This window comes from Venturia canescens, chromosome 7 (assembly GCF_019457755.1).
Source record: "Venturia canescens isolate UGA chromosome 7, ASM1945775v1, whole genome shotgun sequence".
Taxonomy (NCBI): domain Eukaryota; kingdom Metazoa; phylum Arthropoda; class Insecta; order Hymenoptera; family Ichneumonidae; genus Venturia; species Venturia canescens.
The window spans coordinates 5,794,367-5,817,177 of NC_057427.1; the positions used below are offsets into that span (position 1 = coordinate 5,794,367).

The 22,811-nt window shown below is 43.6% G+C and overlaps 1 protein-coding gene across 2 annotated transcripts in view; it reads left to right on the forward strand.

Moving 5' to 3' along the window:
- The first annotated feature begins 11,587 nt into the window (after window positions 1-11,587).
- Window positions 11,588-22,811, forward strand: part of cv-c (crossveinless c) — a 128,588-nt gene continuing 117,364 nt past the window's right edge. For both annotated transcript variants that reach the window (XM_043423229.1, XM_043423230.1), the window contains exon 1: window positions 11,588-12,991. The gene's annotated coding sequence lies outside the window, so the exon portion shown is untranslated. The remainder of the gene's footprint in view (window positions 12,992-22,811) is intronic.

Here is a 22,811-nt window from a genome sequence, read left to right on the forward strand (position 1 = left end):
CGCGATATCACGTACACACGTACACCAGGGACGCGCGTACAGCTCACATTTTGCTGTCGTCAAAGTCTCCCGTCGTAACTGTTGCGCTGTTATATTGCTCGCAACGAGTGACAAGAGAAAAGTTTCTACTCATTCTCGTAGACCTAATGGAGCCGTGAAAAAAACCTCACGTATATAGAGAAGACGCGTTTTCTATCGCGGGCTTGTTGGAACAGCGCATCGCAGTGGGGGGAGAGAGAAAGAGGAGCGAGGAGACAATTGCGTTGACCTATAATTGAAAAGCGGTTCCAAGACGTTTCACTAACTCGATTCTTTGGTACGGAATGCATGAAATCGTGAAAAATAGTATTAAAATATATGAATTCCTTTGCTTTTATATCGCTCGCGAAATGTAAAATCTGCCAAGTTTGAGCGAAGAATTTCGGAGCTTTCTTTTCTTTGTTGGACTCTGTTCGTATGGTTTTAACGAACAAGAAAATTCGTAGAGAAAAACAGTCGTGAAAAAACAACGGAGAGGCCACGAGTTTCAAAGCTTTGCTCTTCCGAACAGAAATCTATCTTCGTGACTGGAATTTTTGCCTCTTTAAAAGAGAGAAAAAGTCCGGGTTTATAGCGCAAGAGCTGCTCCCCAGTGTACTATGGCGCATCGGGCTTGTATTTTTAGGCTAAGCCACTAAAGGTCCGGCTCTCATTCGTGCCGGACATAAATTTGACGTTGCGGGTGAACGAGCGAGTGCATAAATACGAGCGAGGCCCTCTCTCGCTCTTTTTCTTTATTCATGCATGTTAGCAAGAAAGTTTCTCTGCACTCTACCCTGTACGCATGACACAGCCCTTTTGACAGACTTATACGCGTCATCGTCACTTACCTTCTTATTTTTCTTCCGTTTCTCTCTGGCTCGTGCTCTCTTTCTGCTCTTCTCGAGCCTACGAATTTACAGTCCTACGAATCAAGCCAGCTTCGTTTCATGGCTCATCCTCCACCGCATAATTCTCATTCTCTCATTATATTTCAACAAAATTGTGACACTTTTGTTGAATCCACGCTGTCCTGTAGCGAGACGAATGCGCCGTTGCATAAGTTGATTTATCAAAGAAAACACCGTTGAAATTTATTTTCCTTTGCATCTTGGATGTTTCAATTTTTATCTTAAGTTGAGCGACGACTATTTCCCCCACGTGATTTTAGTTCGAATTACTTTCAGAGCACGAAACTCACGCGAACGAATTTTTAGTGTTTACACTGATCTAAGCCCTGTGAAATGGCTGCTGCTGCTGCTGCTGCAAGAAATGAGTAAACGTCTGCTACAATGTAAACTCACCGAGGCAAAGAGGGGTTCTATAAAATGGGGAATTTCTCGCTCAAGATTTATTATTAGAACTCTGGATCCAAGTGACGATGGTTTTATTAAAACATCTTTTTATTTCCAGACCCATTTCATTTTCGTTGCAGTATCAAAAAAAAGAATATTCAGGAGAAATTTTTTTTCAGTATCACTTTTACTATATTGACTCGTATTTCGTTACAATGTAATCGGAGCAGAGCTCATCCCTCGGTTTGAACAAGCCTTCATTTTTTTAGAACAGGCAATTCAAAGTAACGGGGGCATTGATGGCTCTGCGATAACGGTAACGAGCGGATAAGAGGGTAGATACGTTTTCAAGAGTAAACTCCATGTCGTTCATCCTTTTATCCTTTTTTTCAAAGCATCATATTCCTCCTGTCTCTGCGAGGGAGTTTGACGATGCAAGATAAATGAGGCAGCTGCCACAATATTTGGTGGAAGAAAGAAACGTCAGATCCACCCCTGCTGGAAGTTCGGGCCTCGGGGGCCGAGCGAATTTGACACTCGGTCGATACGATGAATTCGAGTGAAGAAAATGATCTGACACTCGGCGTTATTTCGCCGAGTCATTTTCTCCCCATTCTTTGTTAAATTTTGAGCTGAAAATAATACGAAAAATAAAACTGCCCTGTTGAAAATACATTTAAACATTGTTAACACGCCCATAAAAGACTTATGGAAATGAAGGCTTCCGGGAATTCCGTCAAGTCGAAATTTCAGTTATTCGGAATAGTGCTTCCTCGTTTTTTTTCTCCTGTCTCCTTCGAGGGTTGCTCACGTGGGTGGATTAAGTTTTCTCATGCTCGAGGTGGTCCGAGATCCCTTTCAGACAGGCTCGTCTTTTTTCGATTAAAATGCGCGAAGAGATACGCGCGGCGGAAGGAAAGCACCCCTGTGGTTCCCTTTCGAAGGATCCAAAGGAGTCGCGCGTATTGTACTCGTTTCTTTTTCCCTTTTCTCTCTCGCCCCCTCCCCTCTGCTCTCGCTCCCTCTTTTTCTCTCATATTCTCGAAGCTTGGCCTCTCATATCTCTCGAAATATTATCATCATTGTTATTTTAACGCGAGGCTACAACCTGTCCATTACTAGCTCGTAAAACACTATCGAATGGCCGTAAAGCGACGAAAGAACAGGAACATATCCATCTATGCATATAGATATATATTTATCCACGAAACAATATATCGTCCGTGTCGTCCGTACGGCTCTTGAGATGAGACGAGAAGACTGTCTCACGAATGATGTTTATGCTTATTTGTCCGCGTACATGGCACCGAGAAAACAATAAAGACGAGGGTGAAAAAGTCTTTTTCTTCTGGCCCCATGTATCTTTTTTGTTTCTCTTTCGATCTCTTCCTTTTTTTATGCTTTCTCCCTTTGCCAGTGTTCCCGGACTTTTGGATGCCGGTTCCTCGTATATCTCGGCTGTACTGTTCCTTTGGTGTAACAGTTTGAAAAAAATTGTTACAGTTTTATTGCACAAAGAGATTGGTCAATATTGTTATTGAGAATAAAATGCCTGCGCCTGCAATCGAGCGCTCCATTAGCCTCCTCGCGGCGAAGGATTCTCTCTCGAAGTTTAATTTACGAAAAAATAAGTGAAGGCTCACCGAATATGATTGTTGATCAAATATGCGACCGTATTCGCGTCTCTCGGGGTCATGCACACCGCAAATAACGAAGCGCACGATATTTACATTTGAAAAATGTGTCCCGATGCCCTTTTGTCTCTCTTGTGTCCGTGTCTCTGAAATCGCGATAATAAACCGTTGGACCGAGTGACTCGGGCAGAGTAATACGATACGTGAAATATTCGAAACGATGATTCATTTCGCGGATTCCATCGTCCGAGTCTGCGAGCACGAAAACAAAGTGGAGGTTGGTCAAAAACAAAGAGAATGAAAAAAAATTGCGGCATCGAGATAAACGGGAAAAAGGTTGATAAAAAAAATACGTCATTGTTGTCGCGAGTTTGTCCGAAGTCCTCAAGATCGAGTGAATAATAAAAAAAATAGCGAAAAAACAAATTTCGTTTCGCGGGGATGAGCTCATCGTCGATTTTACATTCTCGATAATAACGAAGCGGAACATTTTTTTTCTGCTCCAACGTCATCCAAGGCTCTCGAATCGAGCGTAAATTGTATTAACGTCCGTGAAATGAGGAAGTAAAAAAATACTGGCCCGATCCGAGATTCAAAAGCCAGAAATAAAAACAATTTGGGAAAAGGAATTAAGTCAGAAGTGAGAAACTCGTAATTATTTAGTTCCAAATGTGACGGCCGAAACCCCGTGGAATTTCTCGTAACGCCAAACCGAAAATTTCGCGAGGCAAACACTAAATAAAGTGTTTAGGGAAGAAAAAGGAAGTAAGAAAGTGGAGGAACGAAAGGCGAAATCCAGTATTCGCGGGTCCGTCGGTCGACGATAATTACTGTGCATTTATTAGCCAGTCCAGCGTCGCGAGAAATTGCGAGAATCGCGAGGCGCTGAGACGACGAAGCGGGGGCGAGAGGAACAAAAAATAAACGAGGAGAGTGCGTCTGGGAGAGTTGAAAAAAAACTCCATAAAAAAAAAAACTATTCGGACGCCTTTATCCACGTCCTCGGGGCATTCCTGGCGCTGACTGCTCGCGAAACCGAAATATTTTGAACCCTCTTTATACTATATCTTTACATATAAATATACGTACTTATAACCGTAAGAGGGGATCTTTTATGCGTTACATATTTTCTCGAGAAGCTCAGCGCCACGCGTGGCCTCGTTGAACCACTTCAAGTGGGTAGACCGAGCGAGCCCGACAAGCTTGCAGCAAGAAATCCCCTTACGCGAATCTCAATCCACCATAACTCGTTTATTCTTTTTTTCGCAAGCTTCCTAAATTTATATATTTTTCAACGTCATATTATCCTCCTGCGAGGCCGCTCAGCAGTTATTCAATTATCTTATCGAGCCATATGATCTTAATTTCACTTGAGATTGAACGATTTCACCACTAAAATCGTAATCCATTTGGCTTTCGGACAGGTCGGTCTGCTCTTTTTTTTAGGTGCTCACAGTTGTATAGGCCTATACGACCTATACGACTGTGTGTTGGAAGAAGTGCGCAGAACTTTTTGCGAACCGCGGCGTGCGCGGTTGTTCGCGAGAGTAGCAGAACTAGGTAGCCTTGAGGGTTCTGGTTGCGAATTCTATCCAGGCATCTTTCAACATGCCGAGAATGCTATTCTCTCCCTCTCTCATAATCTTTATTTAAGCCGTGTCATCGATTTGCATAGCGTGGCGTCGCAACAGCGTATCATTCCGCGTGCATGTGTATATTTCGATACGAAGATTCGAACGCTTTGTCTGCACGCTCAGTATTTTTTTCCGCTTCAAATTATAACGCTGCGAAGGAATTTTTCGTCGGAACAAATTTTCCGATTGTTCGGTTGCTTCAGACGGAAATAAAAATTGATTATTCGCTGGCGTTTATCCAAATTCGCGTTGATATTTAATCGATTCGATAAAACGCGAGTCCTCTTGACGAGAGAAAGACTCGATTGCTTGCACGAATCATCAATTATCGTCTCCCGGAGTGAACGGCGGGGCGAGTGTTTATTTCTCGGGTTACCACGTGAGCAGCAGCTTCAGGAGACTCCCTTAATCCCCGCGTCACACACCTCTGCGTAATGAAGCTTCTCGCGGTATTGTAATACGCACACGAGAACCTCGAGACACTTTTGTTTATACTGATAATAAAATGCCATTGATAAGAGCAATGTGTCGCGACTCGACGCTCTCCGGGATAGATATAATGACGATTACGAGATAATGCTGATGCAACCGCATCCCATATTCACAGGGTAAACGCTTGATTTAGCCCGGAGATTTGCATAGCTTCGAAATACGATTGTAACGAATGGTTAAAACGTGGCTAAATCGTACCTTAATCACGAAAATAACAAGCAAGTAATATGAATCATATCGGATTCTCATCGATAGCGAGCCCCACCGATGCAACAATGTTCCATTGAAAAAATAATTCCCCAAATAACCTCGCGAAAACGTTTCCCCAGAGGCATCTAATTCACCTCAGGCTTTTTTCGATTTTGCAATTTAACAAGCGAAGCGAAAAGAAAATAATGTCTCGGAGGGAGCAATAAAAACGTGCAACTGAGGTGGAAACCGACTCGGAATAAATGAATTCACGAAATATCTCGTGTTACATCTATTCGTGTGTATATGTGGATTAAAGAAAAGGAAAAATTTATTCGTCCCTGTTTGTTGTTAAATCCGATGAAAAATTTGAGCAATATAATATGAGTGTTCCTTTCTTCAGTGTTTTTTTTACCTTTATGAAGATAGCCCCGGGGAATTTTTTATGTCGGTGACAGGATTTGTCATGCGCACTTACCAGTTTTTATAATCCGATCGGGCCCCCGAAGCAGGGAAGCAGGGGAAACGAATCTTATTGCCTTAGTCGTGTGTACTCTGTAAGATATTATGTCGGAGTGTGCGCGCGTGTGTGTGTGCCCGTGAGCGGGAGAGGGGCAACGGTGAATGGGTCATTTTATCAATGAAATCGAGGCTCTCTCTGAACGAGCCGAGAGAGCGTAACGAGTGAAATGAAATATATAATATATGTTTATATTTATATACTCGACGTACATATGTGGATTTTATATGTATGTGATTACATACGTATTATCTGGAGGAAAAGGTGGAGAATCCATGGCTGTGAGAGCCTCAGAGGCGATGAATGAACGATAGAATGCACTCAGGTTCGTCCGAAGAGCCTCTGCTCGCTCAGACAATTATTCCTCGATGCATCAGAGCGCCTGAGGGATACGTGTGTAACGAGATCCTTCCTCGCTGCCCACATTCGTGAAAATACTGGGAAAAAAGTAAAACGTTACTCGCATGCCGGACAAATGTTGCATGGACTCGACATGCTCGTTGCTGATTCCTCTGGCGATGATTAATAAAGAGTGTTGCAGTTTTATGACTCATTGATAGGTTCCACGCCGTTCGTATCCTACAAGCTAATGTATGTTTCGATCCACGCTCCGACTGTGTCGCAGGTGAGGCGAGCAGCGGAAAAATTGACTGGATTTCGACTGCTGTTTTTAATATATGTTTCCCGAAGAATCTTGTCTAATCAGCCTCCAAGATATGACGCGGCTCGAGTCGTTTCTCCAAGCCTGGGATATTTCAGTGACTCTTGGCGCGCGGCGGAGATAAGACTCAAAATGAGCTCTAAACGCATACGAACGTAGGCTGCATTTAAATATAGATATGTCACACGTATAAAAGGAGATATAGGAGATGGGAGCGAAAGAAAAAGATTAGGATCTTGGAGTGGACTTAGGAAAGACGACCGCCCGTTGGGAGAAGCCTGTGAGACTCTGTCGAGCGGATTTCGGATCTCCTTGGACCGTGTGGCGGTAGCACATCGAATCAGTGCGCGTCTCCACCACTGAAGTTTCTTTGTCGAGTGTGTTCTATTGCCGCGCGCGCATCGGATACGTTTTCGTTTATTTAACCGCGCTCAAAACTACCCGGGACAAGTGCTTCGGATGTTGGGCGAATACTTGAGAAAAGGGACGGACAAAGAGGGGGGGAGGGGCGAGTGGAGAAAAATCGAATAAACGTTAAAAATGTGTTCGGAAGGAGACGAAATGCTGGAAATTTATCGAACCACAGAAAATCGTTTTTCCGCTATTTGGTTAATGGCGCATTAACGATAATCGCGTTCGATTAGCGGCTCCGTGTACGTCGTTAAAAAGCTCCGTTAACCGCTGTCCTGACGATCATAATAACGGTCGAAGGAGAAGAATCAGCAGCGCTGTACTTACTCATATACACAGCCAAAGCGATGTGCAGATGCGATTATATGCCTCTCGGGGGGCTACGCGCCCGGACGACGAAGGTGGATCGCTTGCTGCAAGTTCGTGACCCCACTTTCGTTAATCGTCTTTAATTGACGCGCTAATTGAGATTAATGGAAAGGCATGTGCGCATACACGTATACATATTATTTAACAGATGAAAACTGCCCGGATAAGTAAAACGGTTGATGATGAAGTGGGTGGCCACAGGCTCAGGATCCGTGGGATAATCCGCTCTTCTGTTTTCATTATCAAATTAAAATTGATTTACGTTTATTGTTTGCTGAAACGTTACAACATTTCCTCGCCACCCACCCTCGTTTATTCCTCATGCTTCTGCACACATGATTTTAGAACTCATTTATGGATAAGGCTCGTATAAAGTGTTAAATATGCGGGTACAACGTGTTTGCATATAAACAGCGAGAAGACGTATTGGCTGACGTTTGAAAGTCGATCGTAGCGCGTGATAACGTAATCGCGTGGTGAACGACCGAGCCTTGAACGCGTACCCGCGAGTCAAACAATAATTGCGTCAATTAATCAAACTTTTCTTTGTAGATTGCTTTACCAGACTTTTCATTTCCGCAATATTACGGGGTCCAGCCTTTTTTCAGCAAATTGATTTTTTTTTATTGCTTTTTTCGAAAGTATACGTATTCAAAAGTCTCGTACTTAAATTTTACAAAGATCTGAGCAGTCAAATATACTTTTGAGCGACGTTACTTGGCTGTTTGAGCGCGCTAATGCGCACTGCTCAGTGCGGTGCCGCGTACTTCCCTTTTGTTTGAACGCGTTTTTCTAAAAATTACGTTTTTGGACGGCTCGTTGATAAATTCTCCGAAACTACTCAACCGATTTTTACCAAAATTCGAACACGCGCTCTTTATGACTATAGCTATTGTGCATATCATAAGAATTTTGTAATTTTTAACGGAACTATTTTTTTTTTGCAAAAAAACGTGCTTTTTCGTAGTTTTTGGAAAAATGGCCACCATTTTGTCATTTTTGAAAAAATCAAAAATCGCATGATATGCGCCATAGCCATTTGCCTACCTAATCTAAAACGATTTTTATTTTTTTTCTCCAATCATTTACTCCAGAGATTTTATCAACAGCGCACACCCATTTTTTTTGGACCTGCTGTCTTCCTCTCAATTTTTCTGTACGAAAACTGAGTAAAATAAATATAAAAAGAAAAATTTTGTGTATTTTTTAGACCTAACGCTTTTTATATCCATATTTATAATTTATATACTGATCAAAAAAGTTCTGGAAAATAGTATTTTTTTTGCGCGTCTAATTAGGGTAGAGCCTTTAAATAATGACCGCAAAAGTAGAGTATATTCACAGGTTTTGTCCATCCACTAGCTTCGTTATCACGCAGCCTTCGGAATTTAGAAATTGATAAGTTTGCATTGGAAGTCAAATCCCTCGAGTGCGTAAGCGAACAGCGAGCTTCGAGAAGAGCTCTCCGAAAGTGTACGATTGTGTATAATTATGAGATTCTCCGTCTTTGCTTCTCTCCTTTTTCTCGTGTTAAATGCTTTCGTTGTCGCGCGTTCCGAGTGCATTGAAGTTGCCCGAGAGCTCTAGCAACCACTTTGCACCGTGTGCATAAAGTATATGTTCGTGTCGGTAATGTTTTATACACACATACGTATGCGCGGTTCATTCAACTCAATGTTCACGAGACAAATATCGCCGACCGGACACCACCACCACGATCATCGTCGACGGACAGGACGTTCGATAAACCCGCGTGCACAGAGAGTACGTCAATCACGAAAGTGCAACACGTCGCGGTGATGATAGGCAGAGCAGCTCGTGTCGGGAGTGTGGGAAGGAAATGAAAAAATGGAGTGCAGCAGGGGCAGCGGAAAAAAGTGAATATAATGATCAAGAGCGAACGATAGTAATGAGGATGAGAGTGATTCGATAGAAATTTCGTGGGAGTAGATAACAGAGCGAATTTCAATCGAGCGTTACGCTGCAGAAAAGCTTTAAACTTGAAAGAAGAAAAAACGAGATTGAGAATCGCAGAGGGGTCTTTCTTCATTCGAATAGAAAATCAATAGTTTCGGATAACTCAACTTCATTTAAACCGCCACTTAAATAAAGGCACTCGTCAATGGGGAAAAATGATGAGGAAGCGAGTCTCGAATAAATTCTTCCTTATTGAAGCAAAATAAACAATAAAAATGATCATGCTATCGTTTCGCGTGTATCAGCGACAAAATATGTTTTACAGGAATCGAATTACGCAGCTTGAATGAAAATTCTTCCCTCCGTCCGCGTTCATATTTTGACCTCGTATTAAAAATCGCCGGTTAACATTGCGACGATGATCGCCGAGCCAAAGAAAAAGACAACGTTCCCGTGTAACCAGCCGTAACTCATGTATCAGACGTTTTTTTATTATTTTCGACTCGGCTTTTCCCATGCCCTCGCTCCAATATCGTCGGACTATTTCTGCCGGTCGTTTGTTCTTCTGCCTCCGAGGAGGGGGGTTCGAGCGTTCGTGTCTTTGGTGCGTTCACATGCACGTGTGGGTGCGTCCGCGTCTCCTCCTCGTCGTCCTCGTCCTCATCGTCATCTTCGTCTTCGGCCAACCACATGCGCATTGACGAGGCTCTCTCTCTCCCTCTCTCCGCCTCGTTCTCCCTCTGACTTATCATTTTCTTAGCTCTTGAAGAGTGCGAGAAGTTCGTCTCGGTCTCGCATATCCACGGCGACGACAGCTATTCGAACGACCGCGAGACACTTTGTGCGCTTGAGAGTACGAGGAGAAAGAAAATATGCCCATATCTATATACACAATGTGTGGAAAGACGAGGGAGAGAAACGACGACGAGGAGACAAACCGGACGAAAAATTTCATGCCTCGGAGCCTCATCCGAATCCTGCATATGCCCTCGAATACGTAGCGGAGTTTGGGCGGATAAGAGAATAGAAAGAAGAAAACGAAATTTGCCCGACGGGGCGTGGATCCCAAACGTTGTACTAAAATCTCTCTATATACATATATTTTTGTGTACGTACGAACATGCATGCATATGTATAAACATATGTGAACGGTGAGAGCGGAATTGTGGAGGAGAGACGGGTGGACCACCCGCGATATAAAAGCGATTAAATGAGAACGAAAGTTTCTCCCCGTATAATGCACGAGTTTTTACGTGCGTGTGGCAGCACGTTGTTGTGTACGTGCGTACACGATACATATTCATTCATTATACACAACATCGAATAATCTTTACATAATCTTTCGAGCGAAAGACACATATCGTCCGTGCTCGCAGCCTCCAAAAATGATAAAGACAGAGCGAGGCTGGTAAGGAGCCAGCATATTTTACCCCGGATGCAGTTCAACAGGCAGGAAAAAAGGAGACTCGAAGAATCTTGAAAATAGGATAGCCGTTTATTCAACACTGTAATTTTCTTCGCGAGCGGACTATTGCGCATGTGGAAAAAAATGCTTTTCAATCCTATTGTGCTCAGATTTATGCGATTTTTCAAGCTGTTGAGCTTCCGCTGCTGAGAATTGTCTCGGTTGTATACCATCCTCGTTTACTCGAAGAAGGGAATTTGTCCGCGGAGGAGCCAAGACCAATTGTAAAGAAAAAGGTTCCGGGCTCGTGCCCTTTCAGCCGGACTCGAGCAAGTTGAAACGTTCGAATTTCTTGGTCGTTTAACAGCAGGGGAAAAGGCTCGTGGTACTAACGAGAACTATCCTTAGGTGGGTACAGAGTCGCTTAAAAATCACGCGCAGTATTCGCATCGGCTCGGCTGCAGGATTCTTGGCATTTCTGCGGATATTCGTCGCTCCGATGGACTTTAATGAAGGGAATATCACACGCGTTGGGAAAATTCAGTTTTCTCCTGCAACGAGGACAATGATATTTCGGGAACTCCGCGTTATTAATAATTCGGGAAAAGTCGATTCGAAGGGAAAACGATCAAGGAGTTTTCCATGCGATGTTAAAGAGAGAGAGAGAGTGACTTTTGTAACACTGTGTATAGAACGGAGCAAGGAAGGAGCTCTTGTCCATTGGGTTTGCGAGAGTCACCAGCAAAACAGCAGCAAGAGCAGCAGCCGCAGCAGCAGCAGCAGCATGTAGTAAGCAACACATGCCAGAGAAGAGCGGCAGAAAAGCCAGCAGGATGAATACGCGCGTTGTGTGTGCATGCCGCGTGTGCCCGGTCGCGAATGCGCGCGCGGGTCTTATGTCCAAGTGAAACGAAACGAAGATAGCGGGGGAGGGGAGCGCCGGTTGAGCGCGGTGGCTCTGTGCGTTGGAGCGAGAGGGAGATTCTCCGCCAGCGGTATATTTCAAGCGCGCTCGTATTCTCAGTGTTGCTTCGGCCGTCGAGGCACGCGGTTTTGTCGCGGTTTCACCGGCGCGTTTCCTTTTTCTTTATTTCTCTAATTTCAATCATTTTTGCCAAACCCACGAGCCGGGAGAATGACGAAGGCAATTAGTCGGTGTTTTTATCGAATCGATCTTTCGACGTCGGGCACGTGGGATCTGTCGATCTCGTCGAAAAATCCTCATGTTTGACTTTCTCTATTTTCCCGCCAGTCAATCACGTCTTTCGATCGTACTTCCGGTCTGGTCGTGCAGAAAACACTGTTTTTCAAGAGCTCTCAATCGGGAATTTTCGCTGCCCATGAGCTTCGTGTGCTCAGGGTTTAAAGTTTTTGTTTAGTTGCACACGAGCTCTCCTCGTGAAACGTCGAACAATTTTCTACCGAGTGGGAAAAGGAGGCAAGGATCTATCGGAATCTTGGCAAGATCCATATACGCTCGAAGGAGGATCTCTCCGGACGGCCTTGAAATTCCATCGGGACACACTCGGAGACCGAGATTGCGAGGTGTGTGTCTTCTTCTACCGCGTGTGTGCCAGTGCAGCAAGATCAAAGACTGAAAAAGGAGGATCGAAGAGTCGACAGGAACGCGATATACACGCGTCTTATCAACGTGTCCCTTGAGTATTTATCTCGTTTAATTTGCAACGAGGAGACTCCCGACAGCCAACTCCGACAAATTATTTCGGACGAAAACCCGCCGGAGTGTTCTTCGTATCGCGTATTTTCGCGAGGTAAGACGTCTCGCGCGTGTTGACGAGCACGTGCACCTTGAGCGAGCGTTGATCGAGTCCCGTCAAAAATCGCCTCGGAGAGGCGGCTCAAACTTTGGCGCGCGCGGATTCCCCTCTTTCTTGACTCTCTCATAACGCGATATTTCGAAACAAGTTTCTCTCGTCTCTGTCGGATTTTCCACCTTTTTTCTTCTTCCTCGGGGAGCACTCGAATCACGAAACGAAAATCTGAATTTCGATATAACTTCGGAGAAGCGAACAAGCGAATCCCGGCAAAATATCGTTTCCCCTGATTCTGTTTCACCTCGTTAAACTAAACAAGCTTCAACTATTTCGGTGCGGACTTTCATTCTCTCATGAGGACTTTACTTCGTCGCTAAATTCGCCCACGCAATCGCGACGTTTATTTCGGAGTAACTCGCTCCAAAGACATTAGTGCAGTGCTGTGTTTGCCGAGTGCGTTATTCTTAATCAAAAATATATTATTTATTGCCTCTGCCAAGAGAGCATTGGATAAACACCTTGTGTTTTCCGTGTCTGTGGCTTCTCGTGTGTGCATCTGTGTGAACGTGTGCGTGCATTGTGTATAAAATCTCTCTCAAGACGGATATAACCTTGACATCTGTTGAATTGTTCCCGCGCTGAACTCTGCATCACCGGAACTTCCGCTCGAGGTAAAAGCCTACCAAGATTAGTTGCAACACTAGTTACATTGTAATAGCCGGACATGCTTGGAACGTGAAGAAGCTTGAGAGTGACAGAAAAGAGAGGGGGAGAGGGGGTAATCTCGCGCCTCCGCATTTTTTCCTACTCGAGAGCAAACTCAACCGAAGAGATAAGGAATGAGATAAAAAAAGGAGTTTATATAAAATGGGATATTCTCGGAGAAGGTAGCGGAGTGAATCGTTTTAATTTTGAATCAAGGTTGCAGAAAGATATTAAATATTTTCCTCACGAGGGGCCGGTACGAGGGGCGGCTAATTGGCAAAGTTTTTGAGTTGAAAGTAGGGAGATGTAACGGTTAAAAAAATATGAAGCTGTAATAGTCAGGTCTAATGGTGAATTTGAGTGTAGAAACGCGGAGAAAAAAAGAGCCGCGCCGAGCGCGAAATCGATTACCGATGCTCGGCGAGCCGGTAGATCGTTTGGCATGCGTGTAAATTAGCTATGACATCACTCGCACCTCTATCGAGGATCATCATACTGTTGGAATTTCCCAAGCAACGCGATTAAATCACGAGCGGGAGAGCGATTTTTTATATTTCGCATATATCCTCGTTTTTTGTACTTGAGATACTCGAGGCGATTTGCGAACAACTCGTTTATCTACGTCCCGTGACTACCGTGTCGATTCCAATAAATATTTTATTGCCCCCCCACCTCCGATCGACGCTTGCGCGTCGCTTCGATGCGAACGATGACGTTCCATTTTTCGCGATTACAAAGGTTTTATTTCGAGGGAATATCGAGTCACGTAATAATCGTGGAGAATGATAAATTATTGCACGCTAAAGAAAATTCAGCGATAAAAGCAGAATTCGTGAGGAAAAACGAGCCGGCTCCTTAATGAGAAGGTAAATGGGAAAGGCGGAAAAATCGATAATTCACACCGCGAGATTACTGACCGAATTATTACTCCCAACAATGAGAGAAAGAATGAGTTTCGCAAAAACAAATTGCGCAAGTTTTGCGTGCGTATATACGCACGAATGTGAACGGACCACGTGGGACGAATTCAATCAATGGACGATAAATAAAACGTGAATGGTCATTCCGTCGTTGTCATTGAGCTGGGATCCCGGGAACAAAGTTTTATTGCCGCGTGCGTCGCGGTACTCGCGCAATGCGTGTGGGGAACATTGTTTTTTATTTATTCCATTGCTCAATTAATAACCCAAGTGGTACTGCATATTCTAGACAATAAGTCATCGAGGTCCAACAAATTTCATCATTTATGCACACGTTAAGGACTAGAAATAGTTGTAAAACAGCAGAAAAATTTGCTAGGTACATTACAGTGACGAGCTGTAATTCATGATATTATTATGGAAGAAAATTGTATTTTCCTATAAATTAAGGGTGATCGATCACCAGGCCAAGATTCTGAGCTGAAATTTTTGTATCACGGAGATGAATATTTTATTAAAAGATCGCGACCGGAAGTCCCGTGAACACGATTTTTCTCGCCCAAAATCCAAGATTATTCATTAAAAATCTATTTTATGATAAATGGGTCATTAAGAAATTGGTAAAAAATAGAAAAACCGTGCCTCACCAGGTTTTTAACAAAATAATCTTGCAAAAAGTGAAATAGTTATCGGTTCCTTTTTGACTCCGAAGTCATGATCGATCATCCTTAAATAATATTTATTGTTCCAAGTAAGAACTTTTACTGGAGTATTTAGTAAATTTTGACGCCCTATCTGCAATATTTGCTATCATAAAACTGAAAGTTTCGCAATAAACTTTGGATCTTTACGGCGTTACAGGAATGAATACTTTTCCTTAACTCGTCCCTGCAGTCGAATATATCACGGTAAATTTAACAGTGAATTTCACGCTAAATATTACCGTTTAACCCTCGCCCTGTAAATTCATGGAAATATTGTTGAATACTCAAAGAACGGTGAAGATATAGAATCGAATTGGGCGTAAACGAATGATTATTCCACTGCAATTGAAAGCCTGAATAACGACGTATAGAATCGGAATATTAATCCTCAAAAATTATTCATTCCCATTTCCATATATGAATCGAAATGTTTTTAGTACACGTTCGCGTGTAATCTTCTCTCGTATTTCGAAGCTCGAGCTAATCGAACCGATATACTTGTGTACTTGAACGTTGGAGCCGCCGTTTCGACGCCGCCGCCCGCATATTTACACTCTTCGGTATTATCGAGCTCGCACCCAGCGTGTTCACACACATGGACACGCGGTCACGTATACATCATACACAACACAGAAGACGAGCTCTTTCTTGGGAGATAACAAAAAAACATTGTACGATGATAGCGGAGGCGTGAAACAGGGAGCTAGAGGTTGGCTCATCGGAGCAACGAGGGTGTAAGAAAGGAACCTCCATCATGGGGCTGACCATTGACAGTGTTCTGGGAACGATAAGGATACGCGTTCCTTCCATTCTCTCGATGACTGTTTGCAGGCTCGGAGTATAATCATGTCTTTACCGATATTCCAATAAATTGAAAATTCATAAATTTCGTAAATCTCACGACTCTTCTTAATCTCCCTGCCGGATCTACTGTCCATGCACGATACAATCGTTTTATCTATCGATTATGCCACAAGGAATTTAGTATCGGTTTCATTCCTCGAAAGCAAAAACAACAGATACAAAAGTAGAGAAGAGAAATACAGTTGATCGTGTGCCCTGAAAAATATAGCCATCGACGAAAATAGAATGGAGACACGTACACAGTCGATGCAAGTGACGCAACGATTGATAAGCCATCGGAATTGTTATTAGTTTAGGAGTTAATCGGTGTTCTACTACGAGCGGTAAAATTGACAAATTTATTTTCCAACCGCGAGAGAGCTGCTCCTCGAGACTGCTGTGTATACGTTCCGATAATTCACGTGCACTCCCCTCTTCTCGCGTATTTTACTATGCTCTCGCGCGGGGATAGAGGGGCAACCCGTTGCACACACACGTGCTTGCTTTTCTTTCATTTTTTTCTTCCTCTCGCGCGCCGCGCTGCGCCACCACGATGCACATGTGTTTTCTTTTTAAATATACACACACGTACAACTGGCAGCCCCAAGCAAAACCATGAGGCTTAAGGTCCTGGGTATATTAGAAGGCAAACGAGGAGTTTGAGCAATGGGCTTTAGGGCTCGCTCGGTTGTGCGCGTATGTGTGCACCACCGCGAGAACGAAGCTACAGAAATAAAGCACGAGGAAGCGAGAGAAAGACGGTGAGAAAAAGACCTAGGTCGCTGGGCGAGACCAGCTCGAATAATAACTTCACAGCTGAGCTCGCTTTCTGTCTCTACGCGTGTCTCGTATTTCGTTACTCGCTTGCACACATGTCTTTACCTTCGTACATATATTTTATGTACCTACATACGCGTATACTTCTCTCCAATAGATTTTAGAATATACGTGTATGGACACATTCATGCGAGGTCGGAGATTGATAGTGTGGCGACGAAAAAGAGCACGTGTTCAGCAAGCAGTGGGAGAAATTCTTTCAGCTGCTAGCCTGGTAACTGAAGCACAATGAGGTATACTGTAAGCATCTCAACGAGTTTGTACGAGGCTCCAAAAGTTTTTGAACCTCCTCTTTCTGCACGGAGGGAATTAAAGGATAATATTCAACGTGAAATTCAATGTTAAATTTACTGAGACGTATTTACTGCGGGGACAAGTTAACGAAAAGTATTCATTCCGGTAACGCACTGTAAAAATGACGCTGAAGTTTGCAACTTCGGAGTCCAATGAAATTATGTGACAAAAGCCCTCCAATAATTCCAGTTATTCTCCAATTTCGTTCCCTGCCGAATTTGCAATTCGTAGTTTATCAACATCCACCGATACATCGTGAAAAATTGGCGAATTACAAACGGTCTTTTCCTTCATTTCGTTGGACTCCAACGTTGCAAGGTTCAGCGTCGCGTCTGTAAAATTTTAAATATTATGCCTAATTTTTAGTTTTATAAAAATAAATATTATTCAATTTATAAGTAATTTCAATTTTTCTCTCATAATAATATCACGAACTGCAGCTCGTCGCCGCACTATCGTTACTCACGGTAACTTTAAAAATTTCATTCCCTCCGTTTATTTATTTTCTCTCGTTTCGTGACGCAAAATTCTGAGTCGAAGAGAATTGACGGGGGATTTCGGAACGTAACGACTGGATGATCAGAATCCATAAAGTTTAGTCAGACGACGATGGATTTATGAGTTCTATTATTACAAATAGTTGAATGGATTTTTGTAACATTGATTGTTTCGAAGGATGATGAAATATATTGGGGAGATTACGAGTCATAGAAGAGAATGCAAGTTGGTGAAGGATGAGCAGTATGAGAATCCATCGAGGTGGGGGAGTGAAAAAGGGAGGGAGAGGGCTTGGAGATCGATGGGCATATCTCGACTCGGCGAACGCGAGGAATCGTCCCTCGAGGCTCTTTTGCTGCTGTTCTCGCAGGAGCAAGATCAGCAGCAGGAGCAACAGCAGAAACGAGTACCGTGCAACAGTGCATGACAGCCAAGAGTTTGCTCTTTCGCGGCTCTCAGAGCTTCCGCTCGTTCCGAACGAGTATTACACTCACACGAGGAGTGCCTTGAAAACTCCTCGATGATTTACGTCCCCGCATTTATGACGCAACGTTAAATCTCATGCACGCGAAAAGTCTCCGGACTTTTATTCTGATTTTCTCTTGAGTGAGAAAGAGAGGGAGATAAATGTGTCCTGGAGGAAATGGAAAAAGTGAAGAAACTGCATATCCATTGAGCACGTCAGCACAAATCGGTTGCTCGGATTTTACCGTTTCTTTAGCCACTGCATTACAACCCGTTCGTTCCAAATGACTAAAAACTTTATCAATCGCCCGGAAAATGTGAAAATATATTTTCATCCTCGACACTCCCTACGCCTCGAAATATATTGGGGCAATCATTCAAGCGGAGTGACAACGCGAAACATAGAACGTCGCATATCCGAGTCGAGAGCTCACGTGAACGAATGACGTTGAACTTTGCAACGCTGGAGTCTAACGAAATTATCTAAAAACCTCCCCAACATTTCCAGCTATTCTCCAATTTTGTTTCCTACCGAATTTGCAATTCGTAGTTTTTCAATCTGCAACAATGATTTCGTGAAATAATAAATTTGTCAATTGCAGATGTTTTTTTTGTCGTCAAATTCGTTGGACTTCAACCTTGCAAAGTTCAGCGACATTAAACGACTGCGAGTCTCTCAAATTTGTCACCCTCGAGCATCCCAATGGATTCTCACCCAACGCAAAACTAATTAAAACGCACGATTGAACTTAAACCCTCAATATAAATCTTCCATAAACAATCATTTGTCTATCCGATCATCGAGACCGAGAATTATTCACCGAAACACGTGTACTCCTCGCTCGCTCGGAGAATGAATGTTCTCTGGAGGGAACTATGTGTGCGGGTAGATACACCGAGTCTTCTTGCGGTTGAGTTTGCGGTACAGCGTTATGCCTATGAATCATATAGCGCGGAGAATCTCTCGAGACTTGGTTCAACTTATACGTGTACAGAGGCCTTCTGATACATCATTTATTTAAATGCACATAGACACAGTTATACATACGCATTGTCTGTATATGTCCGCACATTTATATAATTTATCGTGTATCTGTGCACGTGGAGGTGTGTACATTGAATTGGTTATACAGTAGAAGGGAATCTTATCACGTTTCCCCATAGCTGCGAAAGAGTGAGATTCCCGGAAAACGTGCAAACGAGGCCTGTGTGCGATCAGCGTAATCGGTGAGCCACTCATTCGTAGAACGGTAGCAATCGCAAGCGCACGGAAACACACCACGAAAATATATTTACGTAACGATAGTACTTTCCTGTCGAATCACCACCACAACCAAAGTGCCCGAAACCACGAAATATCAAAACTTCTATAAACCCACTTCACTTTTCTTGAAGAAATTTTATGAAAAGGAGAATTGGAAGTTGGCCAAGTTGACTCCCTGCAAAATCCAGGCACGAACGATCCAATCATTTCTTCTACCAGCAGATCGTCCTTTCGCTTCTCCCCTTCTCTCTTTAAGAGGATGGATCAGTCGGTATATCGCAACCGTGAGTGCCGACTGATCCATCCTCTTAAGGAGGAATATCAGCTTCACGTGAAGCGAGGTTATGTAAAGGGAATTCGATTGTTTTTACCTAAGTTATCTAGTTTATGTAAATCCTGTTTGCTTCTTTTATACGGGATGAACCCCCAAAAATGCGTCATTTTGGGGTGGAATTTGTGTGAGATATAAAAAAATGGCAGCATGAAACGACCTCGAATTTTGCACGCGTGTTCTTTAGCTTTCAAACTGTGGAACAGTCCATTTTTTTCTAACCCATCACGATTTTTTATTTGTTTTTGAGTACGGAAAGCGTCTGTGCACTTACTTCCTATGCGTGCGTGTTTAATATTCGAAGTTTGGTAACGATTTACTGAAAAATGGCTGAACGAAATGATGAAAAATTGGAGAGGCCATGGAAAATATATCCAAAAATGTAAACTAAAAGTTTCGTCAAGCTATCAGCATTATTCTCAAAATGATGTTCCTCCTTAACGTTTGATACTCTTCATACAACGAACTCTGTACTGGCATTACGGTTTCTCCTTGCGCGCGCGCGGTCGATCTCGCGCGCGAGCACGAAAATTAACATACGAATCTTCGTTTTATACATATATACACGTATGTATAAACAATTCTCTTTCTCAGCCTCTCTCTCTCTCTCTCTCTCCCGTTTTCGCTCGAGCCGAGAGTGTTAGAGAGCTCGGGAATAGTGTGTTGGAATATCGAGGAAGCGGAATAGGTAGAAGGCAGAAAATATGGTATCGGTATTCATAGAACATAGAGCAAAAACCCCTACGCGTCCGTGAGTCGCACGCGCAGTAGGCGTTGTATATCTCTCCGAACGATTTCTCGAGCGCCCTCTATATACTTCCTCGTGTTTTCTTCTATCCCGCGCTAACCGCAGAATCCACCGATGATCTTCCTCGCGGAGTACGCTAACCTCAACCACCCGTACGGCTCGTACGAAACTGCGAATTTCCGGCATTGCACACATCCTCTTGCTCTGGGCTGGACGTGCGAAATTTACTCAAACAGTTATTATTGGACAACACGCTCTATTTTTCCTTCCACGCTTCTCGTTTCTCGAGCTAAAACCTATAAAATACATTATTTGTTCGGGCTCGCCGAAGAGAAACGTCAAAATGATTGGTCTCTGAAGCGTGACTTTGCGGACACGTAACATCGAGGTGATGTGTGAATGAAAAAGCCGCTCGACCGCTTATTTATTCGGCTAATTCGGTGCTATTTTTCGAGACGAACAACGCAGCGAGATTTATGCGAATAGTATTTGATTTTTCGTGCCAAATAGATAGTGGCAAATGAGCCAATTATCGCTGGGTGGTCGACACGAGTTGGGTTACAATGGCTAAACTCGGAGGAAATGCCGGAGAGCAAAAGCCTCGGAACAAACCACCCACGTTTCCGAGACTCTATCTTACCCGAGACTCGCGCGGCCGCCACTTCCGGTTGATGATACGTATATTACGATAAATAACACGATTGTTTTCCGTCGTCCGTCACACCCCCGTAGTTGTCATCACGTGCATGCGGCGCGCTTCGTTCTTGCGCAGCTTGCACCAGCGGCAGCTTCACCCGCGATACATGAAAATAAGTGTACATCCTTTCAGCTGTTTTATATATGTGCACTGGACTTCCGGTCTCGTTGCGCTATGGTTCTGTTTAATTTCACGCATCAACGGCCAACCAGACGGCCTCCTTTATTTTCCTTCTCTCGCTGTGCGCGCGCTCGTTCCGAGATCTTGGTCTACTGCCTTCGTGCGGACGATAAATCTCCGGAAGACAATCCTTTATCTCTTTAATTAGCGTTTTTAAATGTTCATTCGTCATTCGATAAGATGAAAATTCTTGGCGACGATTGTGTTTCGCGAGGATGAAACGAGGCAAAATTTATTGTCGCGGGCGTGCTTTGGACCCAGGCAAGAGGAATTCGGCCCACGGTTGAGCCACAAAAAGTATTGCTCGATGAAAAATAACAAGTGAAATGGAAGAGTGCGACTGGAAGTAGCCAAGAGCAAGGCCGCCGAGGGAGGTCGATTCTGTAAAGATCCGGTACCGATATTCCGACCATATTGGAATCGAACTGCGTGTTAAACCAGTTTCAACGAGGATCGCGCGCCTCAAACAGTCTCCAATATACAAACTATATCTGCAAATTAGTGAAAGAGGTGGAAAATCCGATGGTACTGTAACGCTGATTTTAACTAACAGCGATGAAACTCTGCTACGTTTCCGTGACAGTAGAAATTTGTATATTGTAAATGATTTTATGCCATTTCTCAGCAACTTTATAAACTCGTATTACCTTCATAATTTATCGACGTTCGTGGGCAAGCGGTCGAGGCACACCGGCGAACACACATTGACGCGCGTTACACACACGAATATGAGCGTGTAAAACTAGTGATAGAAAGACCGCGGTTCGGAAGCTTCGCAAGGTCTCGATGGGGTGTCAAGAACTCCGCAGCCGCCACGTCTCGCCTTATGTTTCCTGAGAAAAAACAAAGTAATGCTGGTGTTAAAGGTGTTACATTACACATTGGTGGTGAGAAATCGATATATCGTTGCAAGGACGCACGCGCGTGGTCGCCGCGGTCATGCATCATCGTCTTTCATCGAGAGGACCCCTCGAGATCGCGCCAATGAGAGTTTCAATCTTCACAACATTTCATTTCAATTAGCGCAATAATGAATGAACTGAATTCCAAGGGAACATCGAGCTCGAGGTTTCTCGTTGAATTAATCGATCGATTTAGGATTCAAATTGTCCCTCAACACCCTGCGAACGAAGAATTTGGTAAAATATAGTAAAAACCTACCGCCCGAAACGGAAAACTGTATTTTTTTAATTACAAACAATGCAGAAGAATCAAAACTCGCATTTCTTCTAATCAAGGGTCAATTTTCTCTGAATCATCATTGTACCGCACACTTTTTATTGGACGATACTGCGAGGGTGGAAATTTGAACGATCTCGTCAGTGTCTCGTAGCTTTCGCTAGCGGATAGACAACCTTGCAAGGCCTCCTTGCAGCCTCTCGGGCCCGCGATCTCGCATCGCGAGGGACCCGCTACGAGAGACTTTCAATGGGAGGAGAGAAGTTGCGAGCCTCGAAGCAAACGCCGATTTCTATAGATATAGACCCGTACGTACGAAGAGCAGCTATATACACACGTGTGTAAGAAGAGAGTCGTGCTGGGGCTTCTGATATTTCTCTGCCGGACTGGGAAGAGGTACCCATGCTATTTAGCGAGCGCTAAACGCTTCTAAACGGGCGACGTTCCCATACGTACTGCTCCTTCGCCACCGGAGAGCCCAATCGCTAAATTTACGTTTACCAAGAAATTTCCATCTTCCACAACAACATTAAAGTCAATACTCGAAAAAGGGCCAACCGGTTGTTCGAGGTCATTTTAAAAAATGTGAATCTTGTGACTTTCAATCGAATAATTGATACAGTCAAATGCAAAGGAAAAAAAATATCACTCTTTACATTTACACCTCGTCTGTTCATTAATCGTCACTTCCGGCTACTTTTATTTCTCAATACTACCGAAGGCTCATTGAAAATAAATAACTTCGAAGCCTTCCAGCCGAGATTTCGAGGACGATCAAAAGTTCTCGACCTTTCCGTGCGAGTATCCGAGCGAACGGTCCATAATC